A 15,368-nucleotide genomic window follows, 5' to 3' on the forward strand; every position below is an offset into this window, starting at 1 on the left:
ATCCTATGCTTCTAGGTGTTCAGTTAGACCATATGACCATAAGACATAGGAGCAGAATTAGGCCATTCAGCCCGTCGAGTCTGCTCCACCATTCCATCACGGCTGATCCCGGATCCCACTCAACTCCATTCACCTGCCTTCTCGCCATATTCTTTGATGCCCTGACTGATCAGAAAGCTATCAACTTCCGCTTTAAATATACACATGGACACCACAGTCTGTTAAAGAGCATTCCACAGATTCACTACTCTCTAGCTAAAAAAATTTCTCCCTACCTCTCTTAAAGGGTCGCCCCTCAATTTTGAGGCTGTTCCCTCTAATTATGGATACCCCCACCATAGGAAATATCCTTTCCACATCCACCCTATCTAGCCCTTTCAACATTCGGTAGGTTTTAATGAGATTTCCCCGCACTCTTTTAAATTCCAGTCAGTCCAGGCCCAAAGCCGCCAAACGCTCCTCATACGTTAATTCCTTCATTCCCAGAATCATCCTCTTGAACCTTCTCTGGACTCTCTCCAATGACAACACATTTTTTCTGAGGTATGGGCCTAAAACTGTTAACACTACTCCAAGTGCAGCCTGACTAGTGTCTTATAAAGGCTCAGCATTGCTTTTATATACTTTTCCCCTTGAAATAAATGAGAGCATTGCATTTACCTTCTTTATCATAGACTCAACCTGTAAATTAATCCTCTGGGATTCTTGCATGTGGACTCCTAAGTCCTCGGCAGCTCTGATGTTTGAACCTTCTCCCCAATTAGATAATAGTCCGCACTATTGTTCCTTTCACAAATGGGTTTCCCAACACTATATTCCATCTGCCACTTTTTTGCCCATTCTTCCAATTTGTCTAAGTTCTGCTGCAAATGCATTGCTTCCTCAGCACTACCTACCCCTCAAAGACCTTTGAGTTTGTCTAGCACTTTTTCCTTTGTAATAGCAATTGCACTCACTCCTGCTCCCTGACACTCACTCTAGCACATTACTAGTGTCTTCCACAGTGAAGACAGATGCAAAGTAGTCATTAAGTTCATCTGCCATCCTTACCCACATCCCTGGCTGTTGCTTTCTCTCTATCGCTCCCAGTCTCTTCCTATTGTCTTTTGGCTTATCTGATCACCCTGTCTCCCCACCATTTACTTACTTATTGAGATACAGCTCGGAATAGGCTCTTCTGGCTCTTCGTGCTGTGCCACCCAGCAACCCCCAATTTAACCCATGGGACAGCTTACAAAGACCAATTAACCTACTAACTGGTATGCCTTTGGACTGTGGGAGGAAATCAGAACACCCAGAGAAATCCACACATTCTATGGGGAGGACGTTAAGACTCCTTACAGATGACATCAGAAAAAAAACTCCGATCTCCAATGCTCCGAGCTGTAATAGTGTTGTGTCAGCTGTGGTACCCTCTTCAACTTATCCTCCCCTCTCATAGTTCCATTTCTCCAATTGCCTTCTCACTCTCAGTCCCTACCCAATCCTGCTATTAACACTTCCCTTCAATGTGCTCTGCCCATTCATCTCTCATACCTTCCCGCTGGTCGTGAACACTTCCCATCATCTATTTGCATTCCTCATTGTTCCTCTCCCTCCCTGTGGCATCTTTTAATTGACAATTTCCCTCCTGATTGCCAACTTGCCTTCCCTCCTGGCACTGACTTCACCAGATATGCCGCACCCTGAATTAGAAATTCTCTTTTCCAGAGAAATACATCAAACGTTACAACTTGTAATCACTATTGGATGTGACTTTGAGGCATCTTTACTGCCCTGCAGATAACTCATGCCCAGTTTCCACAGCAGCATAATTTCTTGGCCAAATCTACTGTTGAAAATAGCGCTTGTCAAAATTCCTGTCTTTACAGCAACAAATTAAATTATGATTAAAGACATTGTTAAATCTTTTCCATATATATCAGTACAAATGGAGCATGATTGCTCTGATCCAGACCTTGAGTACCCCACAATACCCTCCCCACACCCATCCACTGCTGTTATCATTTAGTTCCTACTGGCCTTAAGAAAACATCATTAATTTGAATGATCTCTGGACAGTGACTAAATGGCTTTAGAGCTCTTTTAACTGTTGTTTATGTCTTTGATAATCAAATGCAATTCAAAAGAGTGGAAATTTATCTAAGTAATGTTTTAGCATTGTAGAAGTATGATTTAAGAACGAAGCCATACAGCAGGGAAATTGGCCCTTCAGCCAGGCCTGTCCAAGCCAATCAGGATTCCTGTTTGTCTGTACTTGGTTGGTACTGTTACAGCCAGGGAGTCTGGGCACCCTCACAGGCCAGCGGCTGGAAGGAGACAGCAATCACACGTGTGAGAATGCACACTCCAGAAAATTAGGGTTTCTTTTAAATTGCATTTAACTTGCTTCCTTTCATTTCAGGATTGTCAAGTCTCCTTGCTTACCTTTGCTCACATTCTGGGAAAGAAGATTAGGGCTTTAGTCAGATGCTGTTAAAGGAGCAGTATAAATTTAGTTCAAGGTTACTGCTTTTGAGCTGTGGTGATGACTTGAGTTTTTAGTTAGCAACCCTGTTGGCTGAGAGTTTATTATTTTCCTTCATTCTGTATTGCTCTAATTAAGGGGTTGCTGGGGCGATGTGTTTGAAAGACTGGATGGGCCTACTTCAAGCTGTATCACTAAATAAGTAAATAAATACAACCAAGCAAACTGTTTATTCCAAGCCTGTGCCTCTCCCTCTGCAATTAGACAATCACCGATCTAATGTCAGGTATAACTCTAGACCTCTCCTATCCATGTATCTATCCAAGTACCTTTTAAATATTGTTAATATACTTGCCTCTACCAATCCAGTCTCGCTCTTGGGTTAGTTGGACGGGCATCGAAACATCCCTGCCTCAACTTTTCCTCTCTGAATCGCTCACTCCAACTCCTCCTGTGTCGACTTTGAGACACACCAGCCTGGCTCATTCCTCGAACTCACTTCACCTTCACTCACCTCTTCATTGTTTGCAGTGATAGTTTACCACAATTTACTTCAGGAAAAGTGTTACTAATAATGTTTCTAGTTGAATTCTTCGCCTTTTGAACCGCCACTCACCTTCAATAGCATCAGCTTGTCAGTGGCTTCCTATTCAGCAATCTTGCTTTCATTGTTGAAACATCACATTACAATTGTATGGAACATTGATTCAACCAGAGTTGGAGGATTAGGTGTAGGTTTGCCACATAACAGGAAGAAAAAGCATTTCAGTGTGTATTCTCTGACATTAAATGTACCTTTGAAGCCTTGAAATCTTTGAAGAATGCAATTCTATATCCTTCTCATAGTGAAAGTGCAGAAAAGATTTATGAAGATGTTGTGAGGACTGGTGAGACTGTGTTCTAAGAAAAGACTTGATCGGCTAAGAACTGCTTCCCTGCAGTGAAGGAGGCTGAAAGAATAAGGTAGATAGTCATAAAAACAGAAGATTCTGCAGATGCTGCAAATCCAGAGCAACACACATAAAATGCTGGAGGAAATCATCAGGCCTGGTGGGTGAGGGAAGTGGAGGATAAAGTAAGAAGCTGGGAGGTGATAGGTGGAAAAGATAAAGAGCGAAGAAGAAATCTGATAGGGAAAGAGAATGGACCATGGTAGAAAATGAAGGAGGAGGTGACAGGCAGGTGAGGGGAAGAGAATAGATTAAGAAAGGGCTCAACATGGGGAAATGAAGAAGAGGGAAGGAGGAGGAGGTAAAATTACTGTAAGTTGGAAAAATGGAGGTTCCTGCATTAAGTTGGAGGATACCTAGACAGACTATAAGATGGGCTATTTCAAGGGTGAAGACACAATTTCGAACGAGGTTGGAGGCGACATTGGATGCAAGACGTTACTTCCTACGAAGCGAAATCCAATAGCATGAACGGCAGTGATGTTTCACTACCAGATGAACTATGCATGCTTTGAAAGGGAGAACACAACTGTAGCTGGGAAGATCCCTGCTGCACCTGATGACCCTGTGATCGCTGTCTCAGAGGCCAATGTTAGACTGTCTTTAAAGAGAGTGAACCCTCTGAAGATGGAAGGTCCCGATGGAGTACCCCGTAAGACTCTGAAAACCTTTGCAACCAACTAGCAGGAGTATTCAAGGACATTTTCAACCTCTCACTGCTACAGGCTGAAGTTCCCACTTGCTTCAAAAAGGCAACAATTATATCAGTGCCTAAGAAGAATAATGTGGGCCTTAATGACTATCTCCCGGTAGTACTCACATTGACAGTGATGAAATGCTTTGAGAGGTTGGTTATGACTAGACTGAACTCCTGCCTCAGCAAGGACCTGGATCCATTGCAATTTGCCTATCGCCACAATAGGTCAATGGCAGACGCAACCTCAATGACTTTCCACACAGCTTTAGACCACCTAGACAACACAAACACCTACGTCAGGATGCTGTTCATCGACTATAGCTTAGCATTTAATACCATCATTCCCACAATCTTGACTGAGAAGTTGCAGACTCTGGGCCTCTGTACCTCCCTCTGCAATTGGATCCTTGATTTCCTAACCGAAAGATCACAATTGGTGCGAATTGGTGATAACATATCATCTTCGCTGAGGGTGAACACTGGCGCACCTCAGGGGTGTGTGCTTAGCCCACTGCTCTACTCTCTATATACACATGACTATCTGGCTAGGCATAGCTCAAATACGATCTATAAATTGATGGTAGAGTCTCAGGTGGTGACGAGAGGGTGTACAGGAGTGAGATATGCCAACTACTGGAGTGGTGCCGCAGCAACAACCTGGCACTCAACATCAGTAAAATGAAAGAACTGATTGTGGACTTCAGGAAGGGTAAGATGAAGGAACACATACCAATCCTCATAGAGGGATCAGAAGTGGAGAGAGTGAGAAGCTTCAAGTTCCTGGGTATCAAGATCTCTGAGGATCTAACTTGGTCCCAACGTATCGATATAGTTATAAAGAAGGCAAGACAGCGGCTATACTTTATTAGGAGTTTGAAGAGATTTGGCATGTCAACAAATACACTCAAAATCTTCTATAGTTGTACTGTGGAGAGCATTCTGACAGGCTGCATCACTGTCTGGTATGGAGGGGCTACTGGCACAGGACCGAAAGGAGCTGCAGAAAGTTGTAAATCTAGTCAGCTCCATCTTGGGTACTAGCCTACAAAGTACCCAGGACATCTTCAGGGAGCGGTGTCTCAGAAAGGCAGTGTCCATTATTAAGGACGTCCAGCACCCAGGGCATGCCCTTTTCTCACTGTTACCATCAGGTAGGAGGTACAGAAGCCTAAAGGCACACACTCAGTGATTCAGGAACAACTTCTTCTCCTCTGCCATCCGATTCCTAAATGGATATTGAATCTTTGGACACTACCTCACTTTTTTTTAACATATAGTATTTCTGTTTTTGCACATTTTTCATCTATTCAGTATTTGTATACTGTAATTGATTTACTTACTTCCATTATTTTTTTATTTTATTTATTATTATTATTATTATTATTATTATTATTCTCTGCTAGATTAGGTATTGCATTGAACTGCTGCTGCTAAGTTAATGAATTTCACGTCACATGCTGGTAATAATAAACCTGATTCTGATTCTGTTGTTTTTCCAACCTGAGAGTGGTTGAGAGTGGCCTCATCATGGCAGATGGTCGGCATGGGAATGGGGACTGGTATTGAAGTGGCTGGCCACTGGGAAATCCTGCTTTTTGTGGACATTGTTAATGTACTTGACAAAGCGGGCCCTCAATCTACCTGAATCTCATCAATGTAGAGGAGGTCGCATCAAGAGCATTAGATACAGTAGACAACCCCAACCAATTTTCAGGTGAAGTGTTGCCTCACCTGGAAGGACTGTTTGTGACCCTGACTGGAGGTGAGGGTGGAAGTGAATGGACAGGTGTTCCACATCTTTCATTTGCAGGGATAAGTGCCAGGAGAGAGATTAGTGGAGAGGGACAAATAGATAAGGGGATCAAGGAAGGAGTGATCCCTGTGGAAAGCAGTGAGTGGGCGTGGGGGAGGTAAAGATGTGCTTGTTGGTAGGGTTCCAATGAAGATGGCAGAAGTTATGGAGAATAATGCATTGGATGTGAAGGCTCATGTGGTGGTAGGTGAGGACAAAAGGAACTCTATTGCTGTTAAGGTAGCAGGAAGATGGTGTGAGCGAAGATGCCTTGGAAATGGAGGAGATGCAGGAGAGGGAAACATCAATGGCAGAGGAAGGGTTTTTTGGAGATGGAGAATATCTCTGAAGTCCTAGGAAGGAAAACCTCATTCTGGGAACAGATGTGGCAGGGACGAAGGAACTGAGAAAAGGGAATGGCATTTTTACAGAAGACAGGATGTGAGGAGGTATGGTCAAGGTAGCCGTGGGAATTGGTAGGTTTATAAAAGATATCAGTAGACAGTTTATCCCCAGAGATGGAGACAGTGAGATCAAGAAAGGAGAGGGAGATGTCACAAATGGATCAAGTAAATAGTCACAGTAGTTTTCCCTGAATAGGGGAGTCTAAAATTGGAGGGCATAGGATTATGGTGAGAAGAAAAAGTTCTAATTAAAGGTGATACTCAAGAAGGCAACATCCCTCATCAAGGTTTCCCACCATCTTGGCCATGCCATCTTTTTTCAACTATCATCACCATCAACTATCAAGTCCCACATCACCAGGTCTATGAATAGCTACTTCTCTTCAACCATTCAGTCCTTGAACCAATCTGCACAACCCTAATCAATGGTTCAAAGGTTTTTTTTATTATCAAAGTATGTATGCAGTATACATCTCAAAGATTCTTCTTTTCCAGAAAACCACTAAACAAAGGAAAACCATGGAGACCAGTTCAGAGAGAAACAGCAAACCCACCACACCCACACAAAAAAAGAATGGCAACGATCATCAACCGCCCCGCCAAACCCCCCTCCTCCCACATTAAACACAACAAGAACATCGGCCCCAAATCCCGCTCTTCTCCCACAAAAAAACCAAACAAAAATGCAACAAGAACATCGACCCCTAGAACCCCTTCCCCTGCACAAAATGCCACAAGAACAACGACCCCCAAATCTCTCTCCCCTCGTCCAAAAAAACAACGAGAAAGAATGGACAAAAAACAGAATATAAAATCGACAAGACTGAAAAAATGTCCATAGTCTATAGTCGAAATCCATAAATGCAGGAACCTCGGTTACATCCTCCAACATCATTGAAGGAGAGAGACGCAGAGGCTTATCCTCCGGTCACAGTAATTGGCCACATATCTCCCTCACTGGCAGCAGAGCAACCCCACAAGCAATCAAAAGGCAGGCAGTGGGCGCTCTCTGCATTTGCCTCAATGTTTCAATCTTCCTCATCACTTTAATCAGTCAGCAATGAACGCTTTAACTGGGAAATGGAGTCGAACGTTGGCTCACACCCCATCTTATGGTTTCTTTGCCTTGACACTCGCGCTCACTGTTTTCCGGAACCTTCCCGGAGACAACAAAGCAATAGTTCTCCAAACTCTAAATCGCAGTTCCAGAAACACATTCAAGATGAAACAGACGTAAACGAAGTGAAATAAATAGCTTTGTGGTTGGATGGAACAGATGTTGACCGATGGAGCTTTGTATGCGGGCTCCATCTCGACCGGAATATTGATTACCTTACTACCCCAGTATAGTAACATATTGACCATTTACTCTCTTTGCACTACAAAATGACTTACTTATTATTCTAGTTGTGTTTTTTCTTGTATTTTTTAAATAATTTTTGTTCTCAATGTATGTTTTTCTCTTGTGAATTTTGTGTATATGATGCTATGAACCTTTAATTCTGCTGCAGGTAAGTTTTTCACTGCACCTGTGCCGACATGTACTTGTGCATGCGACAATGAACTCAGTTCTGACTTTGTTCTGATGGGCACGTTTTTCAAATGGATGGGTATGTGCAGTGAGCTGCCAGAGGAAGTGATAGAGGTGAGTATGATCATGGCATTTAAAAGGCAGTTGTACAAGCACATGGATAGGTAAAGTTTAGAGGGATATGGGCCAAGGGAAGGCAAATGGGACTTGCTCAGCATGCACAACTTGGGCTAAGGGTCTTGTCTCCATGAAATAACTCTATAACTCTAAGACTCAATGACATTAACACTAATTAATATAAAGGATAAAACACTTCTATTCACTTACCTTTTCCAGTTAGTTTGATGACTCCATTTGGATTGGGACAACCTAGATGCAGAAGGGGGCGACTGATACAATGATCAGAGGCTGACACACAGCATATCCAGCCCCACAGAGGATGATCCAGCATAATTCCAGACGTGGTAATGAGTTCAGGGGTGGAGTAGGAAGTCAAGACCACTGTCAGCATGTACCAAGCTTCCAGACTGCAAACCCCAGGTGCATAAGTCAGAATTGCCCTGCCCTATGAGGAGCTCCTTTGCTGGCTGCTGTCATTCAAACTACCAGCAGAAAAAAGTTAAGAATGCTTCAGACCACTTTAAAATAAGGTAACATCCAGCTATTTTAAGCCTCAAATTTGGAAATAAGCTTTCCAAGGTTATTTTTCACAAACATAATCCCTACTGAGGCAATCTTGTTTGATCCCACTTTAGATTAGGTTAAAAGTAGAAGATGATTTAAGTGAAAATTTCATAGTTAACTTTTATGGTGTTATTAGTTAATCCAGCACTAATAACATTTTGCCTTTGTGTATCTAATTTAAATTAGCAAAAATAAAGACAGAACTATACAGGTAATTGATTGAATGTGGCTTACCTCTATCCTGTGGCTGAAGTATCTCAATTTCAGAACACTATTCAAAAGGCACTATCTGCAAAAGTAATCCAAATTCTGAGTTTTATGAAGTATTTAATGAAAGATTAAGTGGCAGTGAAATTGAGCCACTGATCCCACTCATCTAAACTGTTCTGAATTTGCAGTTTATTCCTCTCTCATTGCTCAGGTATTTGAAATTGGATCATGCGTGAAGCAAGTAGCGGTGGTAAGTACAGGATCTATTCACTAAATCAGTCAGACTTGGAAATGTACATCGAATTTGGCTGAGTTCTAGGATACTGTAACTCCATGACCTTAATTACTGATTATCACAATAAGTAAGAAAGATGATCAACTTAATATTGTGATGCCAGCTTTTATACAATCAATTTGTTGCTTAATAATTTCACAGACGGGAAATGTGTCACATTTAGCATTACGAGTTACCCATTCTTTGCCAATGGATATTTAAAAAATAGTAGTATAAAACAGGAACGAGTCCTCTTCTTGGACACCCTGCTCTGGCTCTCTGCTTGCTCTGAACCATTTCGTCTCAAATTGTCAATGAGACATCAGCTGTCTTGACTTCAGCACTCTCTCTCCTCTTTGAACCTTACCTCCGCTGGATGCTCTGCCCTCCACTCGCTCCACACCAATCCCAACCATCAAACCTGCAGACAAATGGGATGCTGCTGTAGTGTGGTGCTCTGACCTCTACCTTGCTGAGGCCAGGCAGCAGCTCTCAAACACCTCCTCATACCTACCCCTTGAAGAGAACTCACTCTGGACCATCAGAAAACTGTCTCCAACACGATCATTGACCTCATCATTTCTGGAGAACTCCTATGCACTGCCAGCAAGCTCATAGTTTCCTTAGCCTGCACTGCCTGCTTCTACCTCCTACCCAAGATCCACAAATTGAACTGTCCAGGTAGACTTATTCTCTATGTCTGCTCCTGCCCCACTGAACTCGTGTCCTTATAACTTAATCCATTCTATCCCCCTTGGCTCAATCCCTTCCCACCTATATCCACAACATTTCTTATGGCCTCAATCTCCTCAGTAACTTTCAATTCCCTGGCACTGACTGGCTTGTTTTCACCATGGATGTCCAGTGACAATACACACCTATCCTCTATCAAGAAAGCCTTAAAGCTCTCTGCTTCTTTCTTAATAAAAGAACCAAACAATTCCCGTGCAACACCAACCTCCCTCGTCCAGCGGAACTGGTCCGCAGCCTCAACCGTTTTTCCTTTGGCTCCTCCCCTTTCTCCAGACTCAAGGGCTAGCCATGGGCTACAGCTATGCCTGCCTCTTCACTGGCTATGTAAAATAGTCCATGTTCTGAGCCTTCCCCGGTAATACACTTCAACTCTTCCTCTATCTAATTGACAACTGCATTGGTGCTGCTTCATGCACCCTTGTTGAGCTCATCAATTTCATCAACTTTGCCTCCAACTTCCACCCTGCCCTTAACTTCACTTGGTCTATCTCTGGCACCACCTATACCATCCCCGCCACCCTTGACCTGTCTGTCTCCACCGCTGGAGACAAACTATCAACTGACATCTTTATAAACTTATCGATCCACATAGTTATCTTGACTATACCTCTTCCCACCCTATCTCCTGTAAAAATGCTATTCCCTTTTCACAGTTCCTTCGTCTCCACTGCACCTCTTCCCAGGACACAGCTTTCCATTCCAGGACATCAGGGATGTCCTCCTTCTTCAAAGAATGGAGTTTCCCTCCTTCCACTATTGACATTGCTCTCATCCGCATCTCCTCCATTACCCATACATTCGTGCTCACCTCATCTTTCTGCAGCTTTAATAGTGATAGAGCACTTCTTATCTACCAACCAGCACATCATCCTCCACAACTTCTGCCATCTCCAAAGGGATCCTACCACTAAACATATCTTCTCTTCCCCACCTCTCCATTTTCCACAGGGATTGCTCCCTCTGCGATTCCCTTGTCCATTCATCACTCCCCACTAATCTCCCTCCCGGCACTTTCCCTGCAAGCAGCGCAAGTGTTACACCTGCCCATACGCCTCCTCCCTCACCTCCATTCGGGGCCCAAACAGTCCCTCCAGGTGAGACAACACTTCACCAGCGCATTATCCATTGTGTCCAGTTCTCCCCATGTGGCCTCCTCTGCGTTGGTGAGACTTGTCTTAAATTAGTGTTGGCTCCATCAAGCACTTCCTCTCCATCTGCCGAAAGTGGAACTTCCTGGTGGGTGGCCAAATATTTTATTTTCCATTCCCATTTCCATTCTGGAATGTGAGTTCATGGCCCTCTCTTCTGGAGGAGCAACACTTTATATTCTATTTGGGTAACCTCCAACCTGATGGCATGATATTGATTTCTCCTTCCAGTAAAGATGGATTGCAGCAACTTCTACAGGGTCAACAAAAGGTGCCATAGACCTTTTTAAACGTATTTTATATGATTGGAAACTCTTGCTGCACATTAAGAACTTAAGGTATTGCAGCTCTACCCCATCAGCAAGTTGCTTATTAGCAGAGAAACTGAAGGAGCTGTGTATCATACTGCTGCCTGAATTGAAGGAAGTGTACAGTCTAATAGCGAGTAACCATCTTGGTCACTTTTCTTGCAGTCACAAGACCCTTTTAGACATTGTCAATGTGGATTGCCACAAGTTCGATTCACGGATTTATTGGTGGAGAGCGGGGGCAAACGGCAGGGGAGCTATTTGGTCTCGGTTGTAATGAAGACCAGGCCTCAAGCTGTGGTGTCAACTGCTTACAGCCTCCAAGAGAGAGGCATCAGAGCTGGTGTGCTCCACCCGGGCAGGCTGGATTTGGTGCTGCCCCCCAACACCCCGTGTTCGCTTGACAAAAGATAATCTGCATCGTGATCGAGCGCAGATTTCTGCGGCATTCATGGACTCAGGGTCAGGACAATTTTTTTTTGTATGGTTATATTTTACTGATATCTTATATGTGTTTGTTATTTCGTACGTGTGAGAACTAGGCCTCAAGCAGCAATGTCGCTTGTTTACAGGTACCAGGAGAGAGGCGTCAGAGCCAGTGGTCGCCATCAGCGGTGTTGTGGCACAGCATCCAGTCTGGAGTCAGTGCCGCCCCCCCCAGTGTTCACTCAGCAGAAGACTGCAGATTTCTGCGGCATTCATGGCTCAGGACTGGACTACTTTTTTAGAGTGGCTGTATCTTACTGACTGTTGGTACCTTGGCCCTAGAGTAACGCTATTTAGTTGACTGTATTCATGGGTATTCATGTATGATTGAGCGGCAATTGAACTTGAACTGAATTGAAAATTCTTTTCCCTCTGCCTCCCTTCTTCCTCTATTCCCCAGTCTGTCCTTTTACCTCTTCCCATCTGTGTATCTTTTCCCCGGGTCCCTTCTCTCCTGTGATCCACTCTCCTCTCCTATCAGATTCTTTCTTCTCCAGCCTTTTACCTTACCCATCCACCTGGCTTTCCTAATCACCTTCCAGCTAGCCTCCTTCCCCTGCCCCCAACTATTTACTTAAATGTCTTCCCCCTCCATTTTCAGACCTAATGAAGGTTCTTGTCCAACACCTCAACTGTTTATTCATTTCCTTTGATGCTGCCTGACCTGCTGGGATCCTCCAGCATTTTGTGTGCTTTGCAATAGTTCAACATTGGTAGTATTGGTAGCTTATCACCAAGATACCACATGTCATCATCATTCTAGAAAACAACGTTAAACACAGTGAATTCTTTTGAATATATGCAAACACAAGAATCTTGGATGTGCAAAAATTGAGCACTGATGTTAAATCATGAAGACTAACTCATGAATTGCATTCGATAAAGTTTTGATGTCCCTTATTATTGAAATTTATACTGCCTTCAGATATGTTTTCTGCAGGCATTTAAAAGATGATAAAAAATACAACAGATTTTACAGAAAGCAAACACTACATAAGCAAAGACTGATAAACCAACCAAATACAAGAACCATTGTGGAAAATGTGATAGATCTCCTGAAAGTGAGATTTTGGTGCCTATGTCAGTCTTAGAGTCATAGAGCCATAGAAAAGTACAGCACAGAAACAACTCTTTGGCCAAGCTAGTCCATGCCAGACCATTGAAACTGCCCACTCCCATCCACCTGCACTGGGACCACAGCCCTCCATACCCCTGCCATCCATGTGCCTGTCCACATTTTTCTTAAACATTTAAATTGAGCGCACATGCACCACCTGCACTGGTAGTTTGTCCCACACTCCCACAGCCCTTGAAGTGAAGAAGTTTCCCCTCATGTTTCCCTTAAACTTTTCATCTTTTACCCTTAAGTGATGACCTCTGGTTGTAGTCCCACCCAACCTCAGTGGAAAAAGCCTACTTACATTTACCCTATCTATATCTCTCATAATTTTGTATACTTCTATCAAATCTCCCCTCAATTTTTGGCATTCCAAGGAATAAAATCCTAACCTATTCAATCTATCCTTATAACTCAGTTCCTCCAGTCTTGGCAACATACTTGTGAATTTTTCTCTGTACCCTTTCAATTTTATTTACATCTTTTCTGTATGTAGGTGACCAAAACTGCACACAATGCTCCAAATTAGATCTCACTAACATTTCATATAACTTCAACATAACATTCAATCTCCTGTACTCAGTACTTTGATTTATGAAAGTCAAAGTCCAGAAGTTTTCTTTAGGACCCTATCTTCCTGTGCCGATACTTTCAATGAATTAAGGACCTGTATTCCCAGATCTCTTTCTTCTACCACACTTCTCAGTTCCCTGTAGTTCAGTGTGTAAGATCCACCCTGGTTGGACCTACTGAAGTGCAACCCCTTGGACTTTTCTACATTGAATTCCATCTGCTACTTTTCAGCTGAATGTTCCAGCTGGTCTAGATCCCACTGCAAGTTCTAATAGTCTTCCTCGAAGACCACTACACTCTCAATCTTGATGTCATCTGCAAATTTGTTGATCCAGTTAACCACATTATCATCTGGTTCATTGATACAGATGACAAGCAACAAAAGTCCAGCACCAATCCCTGCGGCACTCCACTAATCACAGCCCTCTATTCTGAGAGGCAACCCTTTACTACCACTCTCTGGCTTCTCCCACACAACTAATGTCTAATCCAATTTACTACTTCAGCTCGAATGCATCAAACTCTCATGTGGGACATTGTCAAGTGCCTAGCTAAAGCCCATGTAGGTAACATCCACTGCCTTGCCTTTATCTATTTTCCTGGTATCTTCCTTGAAAAACTCTATAAGATTGGTTAGACATGTTCTACCATGCACAAAGCCATGCAGACTATCTTGTCACTATTCCTAGCTATCTCACTGGTACCTACATGGACCATGATCTCTGGCTGCTCACTCTCCCACTTAAGAATGCTGAGGACTTGCTCAGAGATGCCCCAGATTCTGGCACATGGGAGGCAACATAACCAGCTGGGAATCTTGTTGTCATCCACAGAACCTCCTTTCTGTTTCCCTAACTAATGGCTTCCCTATCATCGCAGTTCACCTCTTCTCCATCTCTTCGCTTCTGAGTTACAGAGACAGAGGCCTGATCGCTGTAACTTCCCTGTTAGGTCACCCTCCCCTCAGTGGTCATCAAAGTGGTACACCTGCTATTGAGGGAGATAGCCACAAGTAGTATCTTATACTGGCTATTTAATCCCTTACCCCTTTCTGACTGTCATGCGGTCTCCTGTGTCATTCTGTTGAGTATAATTACCTCACCATATGTCCTATTTATCATCCCCTCAGTCTCCTGAATAAACTGCTGTTCATCCAATTCCAACTCCATCCCTTTAACATGGAGTGTTAGAAGCTGCAGCTGGATGCACTTCGTGCAGGTGAAGTTGTCAGGGACACTGGCGGTCTCCCTTTCTTTCCACATCCAACAAGAGGATCATTCAACTATCCTGCCTGGTATCCCTACTGTTCTAACGGTGCAAATAGAAAGAAGGAAATAATAAATAGACTGGAAAAAATGTACTTACGGCTTTTTTGCCTGATCTCACTCAAGCCTCTTCCTTGCTGAATCCTCAAATAACCACTCTAGTACTATCTGCAGTACTCTCTTGCCTCCAGCTGACACCTCGCAGCCTCTGTCACTTAGTTCAACTCATCCCTCCTCCATCTGCCAATCATCCCGCCTGACCTTGCTCCATCTATCACTAGCCAGCTCTAGCCACATCCCTTCCCCTCACCTCTTTATATTGGCTGCCTCCCCTTTACACTTACAGTTCAGATGTAGGATCTCAACCCAAAATATCAACTATCCTTTTCCCTTTACTGTTGCTCTCTAACCTGCTGAGTTCCTCCAGCAGTTCGATTTTTTTTGTTCCAGCCACTGCCATTTATAGTATCCTCTGTCTTTGTCATCAAAGAATACTGTGTACTTTCGGTGACAAAACAGCACACTCTTTGGGAGGAAAGTGTTGCAGAGCTGCAGATACGCATATGTTTATTTTAATTAATGTTACCAAGTGAGGCAGACATTGTGCTATGATGGAACAAAATGCTACAACAGGAGTCCGTTACAGAAATGCCTGCAGAGGCAATCTGGGATTGTGAAAAAAGAGCTACAAAGCAATCCAACAAGCTGG

This window comes from Mobula hypostoma, chromosome 1 (genome assembly GCF_963921235.1).
Source record: "Mobula hypostoma chromosome 1, sMobHyp1.1, whole genome shotgun sequence".
NCBI lineage: Eukaryota > Metazoa > Chordata > Chondrichthyes > Myliobatiformes > Myliobatidae > Mobula > Mobula hypostoma.